The sequence below is a fragment of the Neofelis nebulosa genome, chromosome 6 (assembly GCF_028018385.1).
Source record: "Neofelis nebulosa isolate mNeoNeb1 chromosome 6, mNeoNeb1.pri, whole genome shotgun sequence".
Taxonomy (NCBI): Eukaryota; Metazoa; Chordata; class Mammalia; order Carnivora; family Felidae; genus Neofelis; species Neofelis nebulosa.
In genome coordinates this window covers 121,336,909-121,359,034 of record NC_080787.1, presented here as the reverse complement: position 1 = coordinate 121,359,034, position 22,126 = coordinate 121,336,909, and the positions used below count along the sequence as shown (strand labels likewise).

General features: G+C 43.4%; 1 protein-coding gene across 3 annotated transcripts in view; it reads right to left on the bottom strand.

The window, feature by feature from the left end:
* TMEM200A (transmembrane protein 200A) overlaps positions 1-21,401 on the bottom strand; it is a 73,765-nt gene extending 52,364 nt beyond the window's left edge. Inside the window, exons 1-3 of one of the 3 annotated variants that reach the window (XM_058735238.1) lie at positions 21,287-21,383; positions 20,337-20,458; positions 12,951-13,001 (exon numbers count right to left, since the gene is read on the bottom strand). The gene's annotated coding sequence lies outside the window, so the exon portion shown is untranslated. Of the gene's footprint in view, positions 1-12,950; positions 13,002-20,336; positions 20,459-21,286 lie in introns of all 3 variants that reach the window. The other 2 variants (XM_058735237.1, XM_058735236.1) reach the window with 2 other exon arrangements.
* Positions 21,402-22,126: the final 725 nt, after the last annotated feature.

Below are 22,126 nucleotides of genomic sequence, written 5' to 3'. Positions count from 1 at the left end.
CTAGTGGAGAGTATAATAAAGTTACTGAATTTTAAAACTGTACTCTCCTCTTTCCTGAGTGGAACTTGCCTTTCTCTCTTCCACTCTCATACTATTGATTATGAAAACTTTTGCCTGTGAAGCAGAAACTAACTACAAATTTTCAATGCTCTAACATATTGGATCACCTCCCATTTTTGTGTCCTTTCCTACCGTCACAAAAGGACATAAAAAAGGACCTCCCAGAGAGGAAAAAAAAAAACACACCAGAAGTGGGACAGGGCTCTACACCAGCCTCGTCGGTGTAAACCTTAGGTCCAGTTGCTCATGTATGACAATTTCAGGGGAAGATACTTATGGGTAAGGAAACTGTGTCATGATTTTTCATCTAGAATTCCCTCTACAGATTTGAGTCCCCATAACTCAACCGACTGCAAACAAACTTTGGGAAGCCATGTGGTCAAGTCTACATGACTGCACTCAAACTTAAAAGATACAGGTTTCCCATCCTTTTAAAAACCCTATCCAAACAATAACATTCATTCTGCTACTAAGGAATTATAGGAGTTATCCCAAAGGCCTTTAGTATGGCTATATTACTTTTATTATAAACACAAGAGGATTAGGAGACAGTCACAGACAGGTGATCCCTCATTCTTTCTTTTTAAGCATTCCAGCATCTTTTACCTAACACCTCTGTATAAGAAAGGCGTACTGCCACAAAATGATAGCGTTCCGGAGCATCCTAGGGGCCAAATCCTCTTAGAGTTGATAATTAAAGAAAGGCCCTCTTCCACCTACTCACTTTAATAGCATTAAAGGATTACTGACGAATGAGCTGTGTTGTATGACTGCCTCACCACAGTCAAAGGGATCAGGTTTAGAAATAGGTTCTCCAAGGAGTGCCTGGGCTACTGCAGGGTTATCCATAAAAGGACCTGGCTTTCCAATGCTGCAGGTGAAGAAAAAGGAATACTGCCTTCGGACACAGTTCTAAAATAATGGTATTGTAATGCAAAGCAAACCTGTTTTATTGGAGAACATTCTAAGGTCATTATCTGTTGAGATTACATTTTTACCAGTCTTTCTTTCTTTCTTTCTTTCTTTTGGGGGGGTGGTGGTTATTGTTGTTGAAAAAAATATTTCAGTGCTCATCACCTACAGTAGCTTTTAAAGACCCAAGGTTTCCTTTCTGTACTAGAAAGCTGGTGCTCGGCAGGGACAGAGATTGGGCAGTGCTGCATCTGTGGGCCAGGCGGCTGGGGGCGGGGGGGCACACAAGGTGAAGAGTTTAGAAGCCTTCTCTAATCACCTCCCCACATTCTCTCTACTGGTCTGAAAAGCCCATCGATTCCCCAGGGCCAGTCTTTATGGCTGACAATAACACAGTCTCCTTTAGGAACTCTAAAAGGAAACTGTGCAAGGGGCACCATTAGGGCAATTCTAGCCTCTCTGACAAACAGGAGCTCGGTCCAGGACAGCTCTTAGCTCTGTTGCAAGCCAACTGAGCGGCTAGTCTTTTCCTCAGAGATTTCATACCATTCACATGCGGGCCACACGGACATCTCTCCCCTGTCCATCTCAGCTTGAGTGCACAGGACTGGTCCCTAATGGGGCTCCTGTTTTACTTTGTTAGAGACCATTTCCCTTTCCTGGATGGGGTTGAGATGAGCCAACAGAATGGAAACCACAAAGCTCTTTCAGTACTTCAGATCTTCCCCACCCCCCTCACCCGACGACTGCATGTCAGTTGTGTAAACGCAGACACATACATGTAAGTGAAATAAAGAACACAGGATAACTGGATAACTCAAGTTTAAGACCTAACGCCTCACAAATACACAACTTTTCTCCAGGATATCAGTAAGATTTCAGAAAAAAGGGGGAGTTTCTTCCTCAACTAAAGGATAATTCTCTCAACCGAGCATTTTGCATTTCAAAGCATGGCCAAAGGGCAAAAGGTGGCCCCTAAAAATATGCCTGAAAATCCTTCTTGAAAGTTATTTATAATAATGGGAGATTACATAGCTATGAGTTGGTTGATGCTTAGACTCCTAGAAAAGGTTTCAAAAAAGAAAGTGGCATGCATGATCACTGGTTGCAAGGCTGTAAGCCTTCTTTTACTCCAAGTGGAACATAATATAACTTTAAAATTAAAGAAGTACAAAGAAATTAACTTTTTTTTCTTTTCTTTTCTTTCCTTTTTTTTTTTTTTTTTTTTTTTTTAGACAATGAGCTTCTAATTAAGGGCGTTTCTTTGGAGGGTTTTGGTGGAGCTGAAAGAACTGGAAGAATCGGAAGCAATCCTATTAAACAGCCTCCTCTACAAAATGATCTATAAACTTACTTTTATGGTGAGTGTTTAGCCAGGGTAGAGACCTAGCTTTATTTTGCATTACAATTATTTATTGGAGGAGCTTTGATTTGACAAAATAACACAACTGTTTTATGTAATAAGGTTAACAGAAGAAATGGTCTGCCAAATCCCCAATAATAAACTCTGTTTAGAATGTAAACAAACTCTGTTAGATTACTGGAAGAATAAACAGATTATAAAAATGGCCATAAAAAGCTGCTGAGTCCTCCCTGGGTCTTGGGGGGAATGGGTGTGTTTTCTCAACTCACCTCCAGGACAAAGCGTCCCAGCAGGGAGCCCTGGCCCTCCTCTGTCCTTGGGGTGGCTCCAGGAGCCAAGAAATTAAAGTTCTATTGTTATGATCTCTGTAACTTACAATGCCCCCAAAGCACATGCATGGAACACCATGTTAACAATGCAAAACCCCTTTTCTAGATAAAGATTGCTTTTTGCGGGGCACCTGGGTGGCTCAGTCGGTTAAGCATCCAACTTGGGCTCAGGTCATGATCTCGTGCTTTGTGGGTTTGAGCCCTGCATCAGGCTCTGTGCTGACAGCCCAGAGCCTAGAACCTGCTTCGGATTCTGTATTTCCCTCTCTCTTTCCCACTTGTGCTCTTCCTTTGTCAAAAATAAATAAATACATTTTTAAAAACCATAAAAAAAGACTGCTTTTTTTCTGACTGCTTTCTTCTATATTTATATCCAAAAGATTGTATTAAAAATGACAGAATGGTTTTCTCGTGTTTCCATCAGTGGGTGAGATGCTGCGATAGAAATCCCTTTGCAAAAAGACAATAAGTAAATGTACTCCAAACACAAGCATTTGTGGTATGTGAGAAAAAGCAAAAATAATCCTGAACCGTCTGATACACTAAAGCTTCTAACAAGGGGAAAAGAAAAAGACTCCGTCAGAAAACTTCAGGGGAGAGTTATCTGCCCCACCCCCACCCTGGCAAGTTCACTTCAGTGTGATTTGATCATCACTTCAAGTGTTAAGCTTGATAGGAAATGCCAAAATACCCGAAGATACATCTGGGAGACATGCTTTTTCTTTCCTAAATCAAGAAAATTGCAAAGGAAAACCCTAAATGTCACAAGACTTATTATTTCCTTTTTTATTAATTAAAAACTATAAAAACTTAGGTAACAATATCGTGCAGCTTTTTGAAAAGTATGTTAACAAAATCTTTAGTAACATGGCAAATGTTAATAAACAAAAAGAAATACATTCATAAAGGGTAAAGTTATCTTATATAAAGCACTGATTAAAAAAAATTAATAATGTTCAGAAAGTACTTAAGAAGTGATTTCTTCTTTTTTTTGATTATTTGAATCGAACTACTTTGGGTCCGTTGGCTCTTGCAAAGTTTTACTATTTATCAGAACTATTCAGAAAAATTTAAAAAGGGAAAAATAATCATTTGTACTCATAATAAAGACATTACTCAGCACTTTTTGATATTCATTTTTATCTCTATCGCAACCAAATGTGATTTACTAAAACGCTAAAAAATAAAACTGAGGACGCTTAGTGAGTTTCGAGCACGACAGCTCAGAATTTATCGATCAGTATCCTCAGAGAGACGTGGAAAACACTGTCTAGTTCTGATGAGTTCTGATGGCTACGGGGACCAGATTATTAGCCACTGCCAGGCGTTCAAGTGTTCAGCTGTCAATTTTATTAAGATGGCTTCATGGATGTTTCAAAACATCAAAATGAATAAGGCCAAGAAAAGACTGGATTATCTATTGTCATGCAATATTCCCATCTGGCTATGTTTTAGAATGCCAGCATGCCCAGACTCACCGCCTCAGTGTCTCACTCTCCTCAGGATGGCACTGCTGACTTCTTAGCAATCATAAAGAAGAAAATGTCTAAGCATACAGTGGCTCTTCCTCTGAATTAGTTAATACCTTCGGCTTGATAAGACCCTCCGATCAAAGAGCCACTATACTACAGGCACCTAATAAACCACCCCCCTTCCCAGAACTACTGTCCTAATTCAACTTAATTTGACAATTCCACAATCTCCTGAGAGGACTCATAAACACAATAGGACATCACACCTGGCCTTATGGGGTGCACACAATTCATCAGGTGAGAGGGTCTGCTTCCTGTCTGAGGTCAAGTGCCTTGAGGAGCCTGGCCACAGACGAAGAACTTAACAGTAGAAATATGATAGCGCAAACTCAGCAGCCTGAATAGCAGAAACATTCCTGCTTGGTGCATACTCCTCGCCCCTGCCCCAGGCAAGTGGTGGGGGACGTTGCCTGGGCACAGGGACGGGGGTACTTCTTGTGCGGAGACAGCCTTTCTTCAATCCACTGGTCTCCCAAAGGCAAGTGCACAGCTCTCCAACAATACAACTGAAGTAGGCTCTGTTTTTTGGTGACATCACTAGTGGTAACACCACTAATAGAAAAAAAAAAATCCCCTTCCATTCTCCATTTGATTCTTTCTGTTGTCCTGAAAGAGACATTAGATCCGTTTTTACTACTTACACCCCTGTGGTTTGGAGAGACAGAAGGGGGACAAGTCATTCTCAGGGCACTGGCCCGAGCTGCTGGCATGTGCAAAGCACCTTGGAAGTTCTGGAAAATGCATCCAACTCTCCCGAGAGAGGCACAGAAAGAGCCACAGAAGAGGTGCATTCGAGGTGGATTAGAAGAATGAAGAGTGCTTCCCTCCTCGCTCCCCCAGCCCCTACAAGAATATCACATTCAGGCAGAGCTAACAGTTGCCTCACCCAGAGCAGGTGTACAAAGCAAGGTCATCCTGATGGAAGTCAAAGGAGAGAAAAGACCGCACTGGGCAGTGTCCACTTAGAGTCACACACTCTGCAGGATCTTTAACTTACATGACCTTTTACAACCCAAATAACCCTTCTAAGGAGATCACGTCACATGCTATAGATAAGCAATGTGGGGCTCGGCAAGGTTGAGCGATTTAATCAAGGTCACATAGCTTTTAGGTGGTAAAGCTGAAATTTTCCAGTGATTTTCAAGTTATCCCTAGCAATGGGATTCTTCCCCCCCCCCCCCAAATCTCACTTATATCATAAATAGCTCAGATAATCAAAAGCTGGCTATATATTTTAAAAATATCTCTGAAGGAGAGTCACTTGGGCCAGGGAGCCAGACGGCAGTGGTTTCCAGAATGAATGTTCAGAGAGAGCACAGATCAGAGAGGGAATCCCACCCAGAGAAACTCCAGGCAGGTCAGCTAGCCAGCCTTTCAAACGATAACCATTAGTTAGCAATTCCCCAAATCCTATCAGGTAAACCATAGAAAACTAAAGAATAAAAACCAAATAAACCCTCCTGGCCCCTACTTAAATTTTACAAAGACACTCTGACTCTTTCCACAAGCTGCCTTTCAGGTGCGCACCTCAACAGAAGGAAAAGGCTACCTCCCGTTATCTAGGTGTAATATCGCGTGATGATGTTTGTCTGGCAGCTTTGTGACTGCCACTCAATGGGCAGCAGTTACCACAGGAAGACAGCTAACATCCTGAGAGCACTGTGCTTGGGGAAAAGTTAGTGGAGCTGCCAGCACAGCAACCCAGGGCAGAGAGCGGTTCTTCACGCAAACTCAGTGACCAGCCACACTGGTCCAAGGGCAGGTCGACTTCCACCAATACTCATAAAAGTCCTCTCCGAAAATGGGAGACAGCTCAGCTCCTCTCCTCAAGGGTTATCTTCAGAGATCGTTCACTAAAAGGCAGATTTTTTTCTTCCATCTTTTTTCTTTCTTTTTTTTTTTTTTTTTTTTTTTTTTTTTGTTAGGGGCAAGAAAGAAGATGGATGGATCAGCGAACACAGCAAGGGGTACCTGGCACTGCGCCATTGATGAAGGTCTTACATAACCGATGGACACTTAGGCCGGAATGGATAAAACCATTGCCAACATCCCCCTTCTAAGCATTCAAATAAGACGTGGAAAAGTACCAAAGGAGATACTAAAGGCTCTCGCTGTCACCAGAGACGCTGAGCAGCACGGTGCTAGCTTCCAAAGGACTCAAAGTCCAGAGAGTTGTCGTTTCATACTTTTCAGTTATAACCTAAGAAAGTACTGGAGACATAATAAGCATTAGTAAGTGCTCTGATAACTTCATCTTATACATAAGACTATTCCTGAATCTTAGATATTTTCATAAAACGACAAATATAAAAAATGAGAAGACTGCATTAGAAGACTTGAGAAAATGTAAAGGAAACGTAGTTAATCAACCTCTAATTTGACAAAGATGATTTTCGATTTCTGCACATTAGTGTCACATACTGCTGGTGACTCTCCACTGTTTTTTCCTTTAGGAAAATACGAACAAGGACGTGATGCTCCCTCAGGGTCCACAACCAGATACTGAATGGACTAAACTAAGCTCCCAGATGGAGAGGCTAAAAGTAACCTCTAATAACAGGTGTCTTTTCTCTTCCATTTTAATGAGCTAAAAATGCATTAGTAATAAGAGCCAGCATAATCCTGAGTCTTCAGCTAGATGTTCAAGCAACTATCTTGAATTACATAATTTTTTATAGTGTCCTGGAACATAAAATAGTTCCTATTTGTGGTTTCAAAAACATCTATCGCAAAATTAATATATGACAGGCTTTAAAATATATGCTTTATTAATTTAGAAGTATATGCAAATGCTTTAAAAAGAATAAAGACCTAGTCAAATAGAAGGCAGCAGTGGAGTTGATAAGAGAATAGATTGGTAGTCAGCGCAATAATGAAACTGACCTTCAGATGTGCTACTCAATCCTTATTTTATTGTGAAGAAATTAACTCGTGCATCTATTCTGTTCTAATTCAATACCAACAACTATGACATGAAATTCAAAAGGAAAACGCTCAATAATTTCTAATCCCATTTCACCCAAAAGTTTGAAGGCTATGCTACATCTGGGAGATTAAATTGGAGAAAGAAATTGAACCCAGATCTTCAGAAAGTGCTCACTAAGGGACATTTGCAAGCAAAGCTTTACTGCTAATATAATGTACCTTTCATCACTGATATCACAGCCCTGGCTTTCCTTCTACCTCTAGGGCCACTACTTCTTGGTATGTTCTCTAACCACCTCTAAACATAGAAATCCTAAGTCACTTTCTTTGAAGCTCAGACTCTATTCACTCCATGACTTATTACCAATGACATCCTCATTAACTCTCAAATTTATGCTTCCATTCTAAATTTCACATGTGAGCTCCAGACCCATCAGTCCAAATGTCCACTTGCTCTTCTCCCTGGGATGCCTCATGGGTGTCTCAACCGTAATGAGTCCAAAATTGAACTCATGAACCAAAGTTAGGAAAAGTCTTCCTCACCTATGAAACGATACCACCATCCATCTACTCAGTCATGCTAAAATCCTGACATTTCCTGGACCACAACTTCCCACGTCCTGTCAGTTACCAGTGTTGGCTGATGCTATCTTCAGAACCTGTCCTCACTCTGTCCAGAAATCTCCAACATCACTTCTGCCACCCAGTCTAAGGCTTTGTTGTTTCTTCCTCCATACATTCTTGCCTCCTCCAACACCTTCACCACAAAACAGCCCAAATGGTGTCTAAACGTAAAGCAGTTCACGCATTTCCTCTTTCTTTCAAAGCCTGCTCTTTGGAAGCCAAGTATCCAGCCCTTATCATTTTCCATACAGCACTTCATGATGGCTTTTGCCCAGCTTATAACCTCTCCTTCCACCTTCTCTCCCCTGCTGTGGTCCAGTAACAGGGCTTTCTTTCTGTTCCTTAAAAACATCAAATTCTTTCTCTCCTCCACCTTCATGCACTGTTTCTCTCTCTGGCAAGGCTTCTCTGGACAAGTTCCTCTTGTCTCTAGTCCCATCTTACAAGGTGAATGTTTCCCAGGAAACCCACTGACTCATGACCCTCTCCTCCTAGCTCCCTGTATGTTTTCGTGACACTACTCACACTTATCAGCACATCATTATTTAGGATGTAATTTTTTGTGCCCCACTACCAGATGACGATAAGCTCCCTGTCCAGATTTTCTCCCGCACAAGATATAGTCAGTGGCTAGAACATAGTAGGTGCTCTGTGAGTATCTGTTGACCAAACAATGCTGATATTTAAGAAAGTTTTCTGGGTATGCCCCAACTCTCCGACCCTGACAGCCCTAGTAAATATTAGATGGCTAATTTCAGTCCAAATTTCACAGATTTTCTGCTCCTTAACATGCATGTGTCACCCAGGGGCCAAGATTAGGAGGAGACAGACCTGGATTTTAATCTGGTCTCTGCACCTGTGCTTAGTAGGCAGACTTATAAAAAAGTGAACTGCTTTTCCAGACCTCAGATTTCTCACTGTTGTATGAAAAAAACTCCTCACAGCTCTCACACTCTCAATCTGTGAATACACAGTGTTTTCAATCCACAATAAAATTCTGTACACATCCAAAATAAAACATCTCCTATGGGCTTTAGAATCCTCTGGTTATTCTTGCTTCAAGGTCTTTATCAATCTCACTTTCTTTTGATCCCATGATTTCTGAGGACCTTGAATTACAATTCATACCCATCAGGCAGGGTCTCCAGATGGTGAACACATACACCTAGGCCTCCACTCACTGCATATGTCCTTTGGGGACTAGTAATGATGGTGAGGGCTGGGCCCAGCAAAGCCCCTGCTGCAGGTTAGGACTGGCAGATGCTTCCCAAGTCACTCAGATTGAAATCCAAAGTTTCTTTGTGGTCCCACGGCCCTCCAGTATCCTCTGCTTTGTTCTCCTCGTGCTGGCCTCCTTGCTATTCAAACACTCCAAAGCAGCTCCCACTTGGGAGGCTGCCTCTGCATCGCCTTGTGCTTCCTGTTCCCCTGCCTGGCACTCTCCTCCCCCAGACATTCAAATGACTACTTTCCTTCCTTCATTCAGGTGTCTGCTTCAAATGCCAGAGGACTTCTCCGTGACGATGCTACACGAGTCCCCATCCCAACTGCTCTCTGTCTGTGGGCCCTGCTTAATTTTTCTTATTATCTGTTACAATAAATTATAGGTTATTGTCTGTCTCCTCCAACTGGAACGTAGGAGTCCTAAGGAGAGGAGCTTTGTTTCCTGTTAGATATCCAGGGCCTAAAAAACAGTACATTGTGCGCACTCAGAAAATAGGTACTGAATGAATGAATAAAGGAATGAATGAGCGGTGCTCTACAAGAAATTAAGAGGACAGCGGGACTGAAGGTCTCCCATCTACAGCTACAGGGGTCTGTAAAGGTCAGAAAGGAGCAGTGTGATGAGAAAGAGCTTAGGTTGCTGGACCCCAAGGCAGGAGAGCCAATAGGCACCTCCCCCCAAATTGTTACCCACCCCCCACTGAAGAAGAAAGAGCTTGGTTCATGGGGTGGCAGGTGGAGGTGAGTCCCAGGGGCTGCCAGTCAGCAGGTCTCCTGCCAAATGAGCAATGAACTTCTGACAGCTGTGGCAGGAGAACAGCAATCCCCAGGGCAGTACCAGTGGAAGTGAGAGTTAGCCTGCAGGTGGCCTTGTTACCCGGAGATGGATGGCATGTGTTATCTTTGTCATCTTTTTGTAATTTGTCTTTTAAAAATCACTTAACCAAATTCTGAATTTAAGGCATCTGTGAATTAGTGCACAGTCTCACTCACGATCACCCCTTTCCCGCAAACTTGGACTCAGGGAGACCCGTATATTATCTTCCAAAGCTGTTCCGCGCCCTCTAGTACTCAGCCTTACTGGCAACCTCTAGACTGTGAACTCCTCCAGAAGAGCCCGTGTGCTCCATGGTGACTGGCACTTAGCCTGCTCTCAAAAAACGTCAGATGACTCAGTAAGTATATTTTGAACTAGATCTCCCCAAAGACACTGAGCTAAACACTCACTAACAAACATCACTAATTACATGCTATTGTCTTCTATTCAACTATGCAGGCATTGAACAGAGTTAGTTGTGGACAGAGATTAGTTTGAGAATTGGAAGACTCACAAAATAAATAAGGAATTGCCACGTGTCAAGTAAGGTGTGATAAGACCACCGTGCGGACTTTGCAGAAATTTCTGCATATACACCACAGGCGGGAAAGTATGTAAAGAAGATAATTATATCTGTGTATTATATTTTTATTTTCAATATTGCATTTTAGCACTGAATATAATTTTTAAATATTATCAATATTCAGAGTAAAATTAACACTTTACATATTTTCTTTTCTTTTTAAGTTTATTTATTTTGAGAGAGAGAGCATGAGCAGGGGAGGAACAGACAGAGGAGACAGAGGATGCTTATCCGACTGAGCCACCCAGGCGCCCCGTGCACTTTAAATATTTCCAAAGGAATGATTTAGTCTTTTCCTAAAAAGTCTGTGTCTTCAATGTGATTTTATATCTCACAGTGATATTTCTCCCTGACATCAGAGAAGAGTGAATATAATTAACTCAGCCAACATTTCCTGAATGCATACAATATATAAGTCACTATGCCACACACAGTTAAAAAATACAAGTTTCACATAACAAAAAAAATGTGCAGTGGACTAAGGTGTTTATGTTCTACTGAGAGAGCTATATTTATATTAGTACTTAATATTTTATTTATATTAAACACTCTTTGAAGGTGGATATACTATATATGGAATGTCTTCAGCCATGCAATGATGTATGGTACATCTTGAGTTTCTAACATGAATGTTGTTTTTGCTCCCAACCCCTTACTTTTAATAAACGATCTCAAACGTCATGCTCCAAAAGAAAAACCTTCCAATAGCTTCCAAGTACCCTGAGGATAAAGCCTTCCCTCCCTGCAGTATGCAAGGCTGGCTCTTATTATCTTGCGGGTCTCAGCCCAAAAGCCTCAAACACAGAGGTGTCTTTCCTGATCATCTGATCTGCAAAACCCAGGCTCTCTGTTGCATCAGACTCCATAGCACTTTCCACATCTGAACCTGCCTTGTTTGTCTCCCCCCATCTAGAATGTACCCTCACCACAACCTTGGTTTTGATCCCTCCCCTATCCCCAGCTGCCAGCACGTATTTATGGAATTAATTATTAATTATTAATTAATTATTACAGAGCTTGAGTTGACTATCCATCCATCCATGTCTTATCAGGAAGCAAACAATAAAAGTACGGGTCATGATTTCCCATGTGGTTTTTTACATTATCATTGTATACGATGCGCCTCACGTTTGGCAAAATAGGTCACAAGTATAATTTAGCAGCAACTCCTGAATGAAGCTCACTAAATCATGGCTTGGTGAGTAAATGAATGAAAATAATTATGTTCAAAATAACTGACTGAGATCCGTCAAAGAAAATGGAGTTATAATGCTATAATGTTCTCCTTCGACTTTTAGAAGAAAACCAAAATTACTTTTATTTTAATTGTGTATTATTTTCATAGAAAAATAGCAGTTGTGGAAAGGTTGAAAATGGTACTCAACACCCACCTCAAATTGACTACTCTAGTAAGCTTAACAGTTCTCCTGCAGTCTCAGGCAATGTTTTTGAACAAAACCCCGTACCGAGGTCTAACGAGGATGCAAGTTCCTCCTTCTTACGGAACGAGTCAATGTTCACAGCTGCGAAAACTAGATACAATGATTGGGCTGGGTTTTTGTTTTTGTTTTGTTTTGTTTTTGAAAAGGGAGCAAAGGGGCGTCTGGGTGGCGCAGTCGGTTAAGCATACGACTTCAGCCAGGTCACGATCTCGTGGTCCGTGAGTTCGAGCCCCACGTCGGGCTCTGGGCTGATGGCTCGGAGCCTGGAGCCTGTTTCCGATTCTGTGTCTCCCTCTCTCTCTGCCCCTCCCCCGTTCATGCTCTGTCTCTCTCTGTCCCAAAAATAAATAAAAAACGTTGAAAAAAAAAATTAAAAAAAAAAAAAAAGAAAAGGGAGCAAAGTCAGAAGGTTCCGAATTCAAGATCTTTGGCTTATTCGAGAGGAATCGGTGTTTAACAGAGCAGATGTTCTCCAGGGGGGATATCTCAAGCGTTTTCATATTCTAGCTGGGACTTCACATACTGCGTACTGGCTCAACCCGGTCCAGGGTCACCTGCTGGGAACACGGCCATAAACAAAATAGGCACAAGCTTGCCCTCACTTGGCTTACACTCCCTCTGAACAGTGTAGGGACCGGGAACATAATAGTTACAACACCCCCCGGCTATGAGGACCTGGCCACGGAACTATGGAGGCAGAGGACAACCAGGTTCACTCTGCAAAGTGGGGCTCTGGCATTGCACGTTCTCAACAGTGTGGTCTGAAAAGCACCCTCGCAGGGTGTGCATATTACTGATTTTAAAAAATTATTCACCGGCTAATCTTCTCTCTGTCTTGTGCCTCAATCTGTATAATCAGGAACACGGGTAAATAAAGTTTTAAAACTTGAATGGTTGATCGCAATAGTTTAACAGGTTACATGATCCAAGAGCGGTTTTGAAAACAAAGAAACAAAGTCTGCAGTTAAAAAAACACTGTTACTCATTTCGAAATGGTAGCTTTTCTTATTTAAAAATAAATACATAGAACCCTAGTACAGGCATGAACAGGTGGTATTTCCATCCACTGTCAGTCACAAGCTCACCTATTCTGAAAATCAGTTTTGCATTTAGTATCAGGAGTCTTAAGACATTCGTACCTTTTGACCCAGGAATTAATCTCTTCCACAGATCTCGCTTAGAGAAGTAATCTGAAATGTGAACAAAGATTTCATCAAAATGCCATTTATAATGCCAGATATTTGGAAATCACCTTAAGGTCCAATTTTAAGAGCAGTTAATAAATTGTGGTGTGTCCACACAATCAAATATTATGCAGACATGAATTAAGCTTGCCTAGAAGTCGGCAAATGTCTTGGACTTAAGGTTAAGCAAAGAGAGCAGGTTGTGACATGTTATTAACTATGGAAACAATTCATTAAAAATGAAGAAGAAAATGCCAAAATATGATGGGTGCTTTGGGGTCATAGGCAAATTTTCTCCCTGATTTTTTTATACTTAATGCATTTTCCAAAGTTTTCGTTGGGAGCATCTGTTGCTTTTATGATTAGAAATAATAACATCTCTTAAGAAATGCTAAGTAACTCGACCGTATTACAAATACTGGCACAGGTGTGTTCACACAGCGGATCCGATATGTGGCTTGCCAAGTGAGCCCAAATTTGTGCCTCTCCTGTACCTAAATCTCAGAGAGAGAACACTGAGATTCCTTGGATTCACCCTGCACTTCAGCCCAAAGATGCTGATTCTCAAAAAGGAAAATATTCCTTAGCAGCTGCCAACCTATCGGCACCTCTGTAATTAGCTTACTATTTGCAAAACAGCCTGCTCCTTCTCAGCATTCCCTTCATCGCAGGAGCCTCTAATATTCTTTACCGACTCTGGTATCTCCGCCAGCTTTATTTCAATGTCCTGTAATCACTCATTTACTTCTGGCTCCACTAGATTATGAAATTCTTGAGACCCTTGTCATCCTGACACCCAAAGAATCTAGCTGAGCCCCTAGTAAACAGTGGCATTTAATCAATGTTGTTAAACAAACCATTACAATATAGGAAGAAAATCCACTCAATAACCCCCAAGAGAAACATTCCCTAACAGGACCCTCTTGTAAGGGAAATCTTGGTTGGTGTATGGAATCAGAAACACATTGGGATATAATTTCCAGTTTAAGAAAGAGCGGAGCCACCCCCGACATCCAGGAGCTGGCCTGGCGCTCACAACCAGGCCCCGATGTGCTCCTGTCGATGGAAACAATTTCACAGAACGTCAACACCAGACAGGCCAGTCTGTGACCATGACGGTGCAGGACAGGAACAAGGCCATTCTGTAATCATATCTGAACACAAACAAAAACATGGATATTGCCCAAAATGACCAATATCCCTCTAATCTGGCTAATCAGTAACTGCTACTTCCTTGCCAATAATAGTATTAGCCTCTCTCGTCTTGTCTCCTTCTAGATAAGATTTATTAAGATACAAAGTCATAGGATTATCCCTGCTTCAATCCAGAGCAAAGCCCTGCTTCTTTAAACCTTCTCCCAAATCACATAACACAAGCTCAAATCTTAAAATCTTATAATTAATTTCTAACACCCTCTTACTGAGACGCCCCGTATCTCCCTATGGTATACCTTCTCCCTTGCTGAAACGAGTTGCAAACCCAACCTGTTCAACCACGGGTAATTCCTGGTGGCCTCTGGCTGGAGAGCACTGACAAATTCTTAATCTTACCTGCAATACTCTCCTCTCATCTCTCTGTTCATACATAGTCATCAGAACTCACTTCCTCCCAGACGCCTCCCTGGATTGGCCTTCTAGGTTTTAGATGGTTCCATTCCCTTTAGTCTCCATAACATTTGTGTTTAACTGCTACTATTAAGTTTGTATTTCAAAATACTAGCTAACACTGTGGTCTTGATTGCTCTCTGAAAAAATCCTTCTAACTCTAAAATCATATTATTCTATTGTGTTGCTTTAAAAGTTTTATGCATGGTTGTTTTACCTCTGCAGTTCTCACATATGGGCCTAAAACATGTATTTTTATATACCTTCACATTCCCTTTCCAGTTATCATAGATAGATAGATAGATAGATAGATAGATACACACACAAAGTCCACTGCACTTAAGATCTACAGTCACGTGTCTAAGCAGTTATAAGTTTGATCTTGGATTTGTTGGGAAATGACATGATGTCACTCATATTCTATTAGTAAGAAGTTTCATTTAGAGTATCTTCAAGTAGAGACCTGTATAGCTGGTGTGTGCTCCACATACTTACTATATTCAGTATGTGCTAGTGCTCTCTCTCCTGCCCCCCCATCTCTGCGTGTGTGTGTGTGTGTGTGTGTGTGTGTGTATCATATTTCAGGGCAAAGTACCTGTACATATAAAGGTAAATTCAGGCCATGGCAGCTGGCAAAGGTTCCTTCCCTTCAACAGAAATCAGTGACTAAAATTAAGCCTTCCAAACATCTGACTTGCTGACGTATCTGTCCTGCATAAGGATAGAGATCCTGCACCAAGGGGACAAACCTACTGGATTATTAAATTCTCTGCTAAAGCCGGATATAATCCTGCTGGACAACTCCCTTCAGATGACCTGTACCCCGCTCACATTCTGATGACTCAAAGTTCACTCCTGATCTCCTTTCACAACCTTTCACAAAGTCAGCCTTGCTGACTTCCCCATTTCTATCACCCAGACTTGACATTGACCTTGCCTGCCAGGGCGGGGATGACTCCCTGAAGATCCAGAATCAGGTCTAGATTCAGACAGAACTGGGTTTCCATGACAGCAACCTCATCCCCAGTGTGGCTCCAGGAGCTCAGGCAGATCATTTAACCTTTCTAAGGCTCTAGCTCCTGGCTCAAAAGAAAAAAAATAAAAAGCCATAATATTTACCTGCCAAGGACTACAATGAAGATTTGGTGAGATTATGTATCTAAGACACATGTCAAATACTCTACAAATGTTAGCTCTTTTTTTTTTTTTTTTTTTTTTCCTAATGGTCCCTGACAACTAATAGAATCCTGTTTCCCTCTGAGGACCCACCCAATATATGTTCTTACTGCCTTACATCAGGAAGGGTATTTAAAGCAGAACAGATGGCAGAGTTCCTGTTCTCAGATCAACATTCAAACTCCAGTTGTTGTATTGATCTGCCCACCTGTTCAACTTCCTGATACCACTCCCATCCACTTCCCTTGCTACACCCCAATTCCCAAACCAAGAACCTATGTATGTCCTACTCTTGCTTTGGGATTCCTGTCCATTTTGCTGCTAAGCATGGATGTTCTCCACCTTCGCCTGGATAACCTCTATTCCATCCCCTCTGGGACTTCTGTCACTGTGGTTGCCTGTTAGAAGACTCGACCTTCAATTTAACCTCATCTACAGGATTCTGACCATGGGCTTGAGAGGTAGTATCACACGGTTTATTAAAGCACGGATATTTGTTTTCGACGGCCAGGGTTTGAAAATCCAGTACTACCACTTAATGACCACATAACCTTGAGCAAGTTATTACATCCCTAACTTTCGGTTTTCTCACCATGGAGGGATTTTATGAGATTTAAATCATATAATGATTTTAAGGCATATAACACAGGATCTGGCATACAGGTAGGTCCTCAATAAATGTCAGTGCTACACATGTAAAGATTTTGACCACCGGACTCACAGTGACCATTGGCCTCTTTTCTACATAGTCCAGTTGCCATGAACCTACCCACAATACACAGCCTTTTCACCTGCTGGCCCAGCTGATCATCCTGGTCTGGTCCCTCTTGATCCATTTCATCCCACAAATGCTCTGTCCACACAGATGCTCCTTTATCCTGACATACACCCTTACCATACTCTCATAATGTCACTAACACATGCCAATATATAATTTTATGCCTCCTAAGTGATAACTCTATTCTATGCCTGCTGCCTCCCCTTGGCCCATCTCCCACAACCTCAGTGAATTTCCATGAACAACAGTTCTGTGTTCATCACTTCACTGTCCTGTTCAAACTTTTGCTAGATTTATAGTGACCAAAGTAGGGGGTCTCCAATCCCATGATCTCTAGATGACTGGGACTTCTGATAATGAAATCACCAGGCTGGAAATAAAGCACAAGGATATTAACTAAAAGTATATAGAAATGGATAAATGGCAGGCTCCTCATCTGGCAACCACAACCTTTCAGCAAAGTCTAGACATGGAGAGTGTTAGTTCATCACTGGATTTTGTCTTGGCTGGGAGGAAGGTCCCATTTCTGGAATTTGCATGGTCCTTGACCTCTGAGTTGCCTCCACATGTAATCTTCACACCATTGTTTAGGGGGTCTGTCCCACAAAAGGAGAGGGCAATTCTCCTCAATAATGTTGTTTTTTGATTAGCAGCATCATCAGCTTTAGAGAGGCACAACTGTATGTGATCATGGGGGAACTGTCCATCATTGTGCCCTTATCAGCCTCCACCCCACCACCAGCACCACATACACAGCATGGGGCACATGACCTAACATATTGCACTCTCTGGTGGATGTGGACTGATTCAGTGACCACCAAAGCAGGGCCAATCAGAGCTCTTCCAGGAAATTTCTATGAATGGGACCTCTAAGAAATAAGACCTCTCTTTTCTATGTCTCAAAATCCCAAGAATATAGGCTGGGAACTACTGAGAGTCAGCTTTCTAGTACATAGAAAGGGGCCTTGGAATGGAGCTGATCCAGAGACAAGCGGAGCTGAGAAATGGGGGGAGAGAGAAAGGACCCTGACAAAGCCGCGTGAGTCTTTGGGTTCTCACCATGAGTGAAGCAAGGTCCATCTTTGGACTTTCCAGTCACATGAGCCAATAAATCCTTTTTTGCTTAAGCTAGTGAAATAGAGGCTCCTCACACAAATAATCAGATGAATCCTGACGAACTCCCTTCACCAGGAACACAGAATGGGGCGGGGCTGGGGGGAACTTGCTCACCCTTGGCGATGCACTTAATGCTTAGGGCAGAGATGAGTGTGCAGCAGAAGGGAATGTGTAGACACACATCTTCACATCGTCACACCTTGCTCACATTCTTATGACTCTATGTAATTTTACCCCCGGTGACAAAGTGTCCAGAGCACAACTTGCTACTAGAACATATCCTATTAGCAGTGCAATGGTCCCCAAATCCCCACCTTTCTATGAGAATTTCCTTTTCCCATCTGCACTCAAAGCTCTTGGAAGAGTCTTATCGATGACCCTGTAATCAAATCCCCAGAATTCCTGCTGGGGAAGGTTAGGTGGGGAGGAAGCATACAGAAATAATCAGACTAAACATCAACAATAAGATTCAAGACATTTCAGGAGGTCTCGAGATCCGATAATCGCAGACTTATCTTCCAGAAGGCAACCTAAATTTTTATTCAGAAATTTGCACCTCCACTAAAATCTGACACCAACCTTATCACTCTGTCCCATTAACACAGGGTTTCCAAAGCACGTTCTAACTTCTCCCATCTCTACAATTCTGCAGAAAGGCAATGAGGTGCACTGGTGCAAGCATGCTTTGCAGTATTAGTCCTGGCCTCGGCACCTTTACGCTCTAATTACCTCCTGGGGATGTTGTGAAAAATCAATTGCCATTATTTGCAAAAACTCATGAAAAGCCATCTAAGCAACTAAGCCAACTAAGCAAAAGTTGGCATTTATTATTTTATTACATATTATAAATAGCGAAGATAATCAATGATGGGCCAGATGCCAGGTGCCCCTTTACTTGGTATTAGCATCATTATTACCCCTTCCCTGTGCCCAGCGTGGTCTCCAGCTTGTCCTCCCCTGACCCAAACTCTACTCACTGCACCCTTCGCACACTACATTCTGATTTCTCCCTCTCAATTCCACCGGAACCCATCATATAGCATTTTAAAAAGAGGACAGAAGATCATGGTCCAAAGCCCTTGATCTGCGGATAAGGGAATGTGGGGACAAGGGCACACACAGAAGCCCAGAAAGGCCAAGGAACATATCCATGGCCACGTATTCAGCAGCCTGGTCAGGACAACTTGGGTTTTCCAACTCCCCATCCAGGGTTCTTTGCAGCCCACCGCACTGCTCCCAGTATGCACCAGACCCCCGGTGCTCAAGGACCATCCCAGGTGCTCAGGGATCTGTGACATGCTCTCCAGCCCTCTCCTCACCCGTCTTTGGCTCCCAGAGGAGTCCATCGGCTAGTAGGACACAACAGCTGTCCCTCTGTGTTCTCTGAGTGTTTGCACACATAACAGACCTTAGCAGACAAAACCTGTCTTAAGTCGTGAAATGGAATGGATACACTTGACAAAACTACACATCATATACTCCTTAATAAAATGAGGGGTCCATCTCACTGCAGAATTGTTTTTTGGTCTCTACATGTTTGGTTTTTTTTCCCAAATGTGTTTTGCTTGAGGAAGACTTTCCGTGCTGTCTCCTATTAAGGGAGAGTTAACAGTCAACAAAATTTATTTTAAAGTTGCCTTCCCTTTTAGACTCTACATTGTGTTTAGTAAGTAAAGTGCATTATTAGGAGGACTTATTAATTTATCTTCTACTAATTTTGCTCAAGAAATGTAAAAGGTGACATCTGCTTTTATCTTTGTTCTTATCTATTTTCCTAAGCTAAATATGTATTTTTGTTTCCTTTATGCTGAGAATCTTTACGAGAATGAATGGATTTAAACAATCAGTTCAGCCTCACTCCCCCCTATGTATGAGTAGTTCTCTTCTTCTGCCAATAAGCTATTGCTGAAACCACCCAAGTCTGACTATAGCAATCTAGCCCTTGGAGCACTCAAAAGCTTCACTAAAAATTCCTCCAACTTAAAATAACAAGTACAGTCATCCTTCCAAACAGTGATCTTTCCTGAAAAATCCCTTCTGATTATGGGTGCCCTTGGGATACCCCATACCTTTACCTGGACCAGACTCAGGAGCAACAGGTAAAGACTTTCTGTGCCAACTGCCTGGAAATCACACACAGAGACTTCCCAGGCAACAACTCCCTCCTTCACTGAAGGCTTTCCCAGCCTAGGATACAAAGCTAATTATAACCAGGGTTACAAATTACAGCTAAATCATCCTGTAATTATGAGCTCTCTACTAGGACTTGGTTAGAGAAAATCATTCCAAACATTTCAGTATACATTTGTAAGAGTAAAAAAAAAAATCTCATAATATTAAATTGCTAAAACACTTCCCTATAGTTTCCACTTAAATATTATTTTGTTTAGAAGGACTCCTCTTCTTCACTTATGCTGTCTGAAAAGCAGGAAACTACAAGCAGTTGCTTCTATATAAACAGCAGAAAAACAAAGGTTTAAAAAGTTTCAAAACTGAGCCTACTTTTCACAAAATGGTAATATATTCTAGAGTCAGTAGCCAAGTAACAAACTGAAGGTCATTTGATAGTAAGTATTTCTATAATGCAAGTCATGACAAACCATCATAGTGAGTAGCTTTCACAGGACCTGGGAATATTTACGTATAATGCCCCTCAGAAAGTGTACCTCAGCAGTTGGTTTCACTGCAAATCCAGAAGAGTTGAATATTCTTACTGACAAATAAGAATAGTTGTCGATTCCTTACATGTATTCTCTATATACAGTTGTCCACAAGTACTTCTGAAGGTCTTCAGAAGAAAGAACAAGGTGAAGAGACACTTTAGTGCAACATTTAGTTCTGAAATACACCAGGCTAAGGTGGACTGGGATGACTCCAATTAGTAAATTACATACATGTGAAGCATGTGACTTCCTGGCATTACCAGTGCCTGGTACTGAATAATGAATCTTTTTTTTTTTTTTTTTTTTTTTTTTTTTTACAATTATCACACACATACACTTCTCAATCAAAACCTAAGGACAGTACATAGACACAGAGAGCTTGCACCTACACAATGTGAAAGGCTGGCTTGGACAATTAATTACAGCAAAAGAATGATTACTGAAGCAAATCTTGCAAACCCCAAGCTCTTTTTCCTGAGGGCAGACCAAATGACTGCATGGGGAGAAAAGTAATGCTGAATTTGGCAAATAATTGCTTCGCCTCCCCATTTCGCCCAGGTAGATACTACCACATACTGCTTTAGGAAACCTTGACTACACTTTGCTCCTGCCAAGGACTACTATAAATTGCCGCTGTGGACGTCTTCACAGAGAATACTGACTCTCTGGAACGGAGACAAAGGAGTGTAGCTCGGAGAAACCTAGCCAGGCGCTCCAAGGCTCTGGGCTACCAGAGGCTGCTGCCCCGCAAAGCTTCTCTTGCGCTCTCGGCGCTGGGGAGTCCGAAACTGATGGCGGACTTGGTTCCTTTCCCAAACTTCGGGAGACGGTGTTTACCCTAACTCTGGTGGCTGAAGCAGGGAGCGTGGGGGTGAAGAAGCGCCCCGCTAAGGCTGCCGTGGCTGTCCACCCACCTCCCCGCCGCCCGGCAGCACTCTTCCCTTCCCCCTCACCTGTCCTGAGCGCGGGGCCTCAGGGGTCCAGTCGCCTCTCGGGACTCGCACTGCAGGAGCAGTTGGGACGTCGGGCGCCTCCGGAACCCGCGAAGGAGGCGGCGGCGGGCTCGGGGGCGTCAGCGGGAATCTCGGCAGCCGCGGGCAGCCTCGGGCTCCCTCCCCATCCCGGCGGGGCTCGGGCAGCGGACGCGGCGCGGCCACCGAGCGCGGCTGAGTCAGGCGAGGGGGCGGGCGGGGGAGGGTGGGGGGCTCCCCTACCCCCGAGCCGGGGGGGCGGCGGCGGCCTCGGGGCGGGGGACGTGCCGCTGCTTGTGCCCGCCGCGGGTCGCGGGGCCGCCGGCCGCCGCCATCGAGCGCAGGAGCCTGAGCGCTCCAGCCCTCGGAGGTCACCGGGTACGGCGCGCGACTCGCGGCTCAGGCGTCGTCGCCGCCTCCAGGAAAGACAAAAGGGACCCGGGGGCAGGGAGGGGAAAAGTTTTCTGCTCGGCTCCAGACAGATCCCCACCAAACCTCACGCTCCAAGCGCGGAAGAAGCGGGCTGGGGTCTGGGGGCTGGGGGCTGGGGGCTGGGGGCTGGGGGCTGGGAGCTGGGAGCTGGGGGCTGGGGCTGGGGCGGGGGGCGGGGCTGGCTTCCAGGCGCGTCACAGCACGATCCGGACCCGGGTCCGAGCCAAGCTCGCCGCCGCCCACCACCCGTGGGAACTCCCCCCGCCCTGCTGCCCCCGCTTTCGCAGCCCGCCTCCTCCTTGATGCAGACAAGATCCGCTCTTCCCCCTCCCAGGTCCCCAGTCCCCCAACGGGTGACCCGGCCGGAAAGTTGCACTTCTGGAGCCGGGA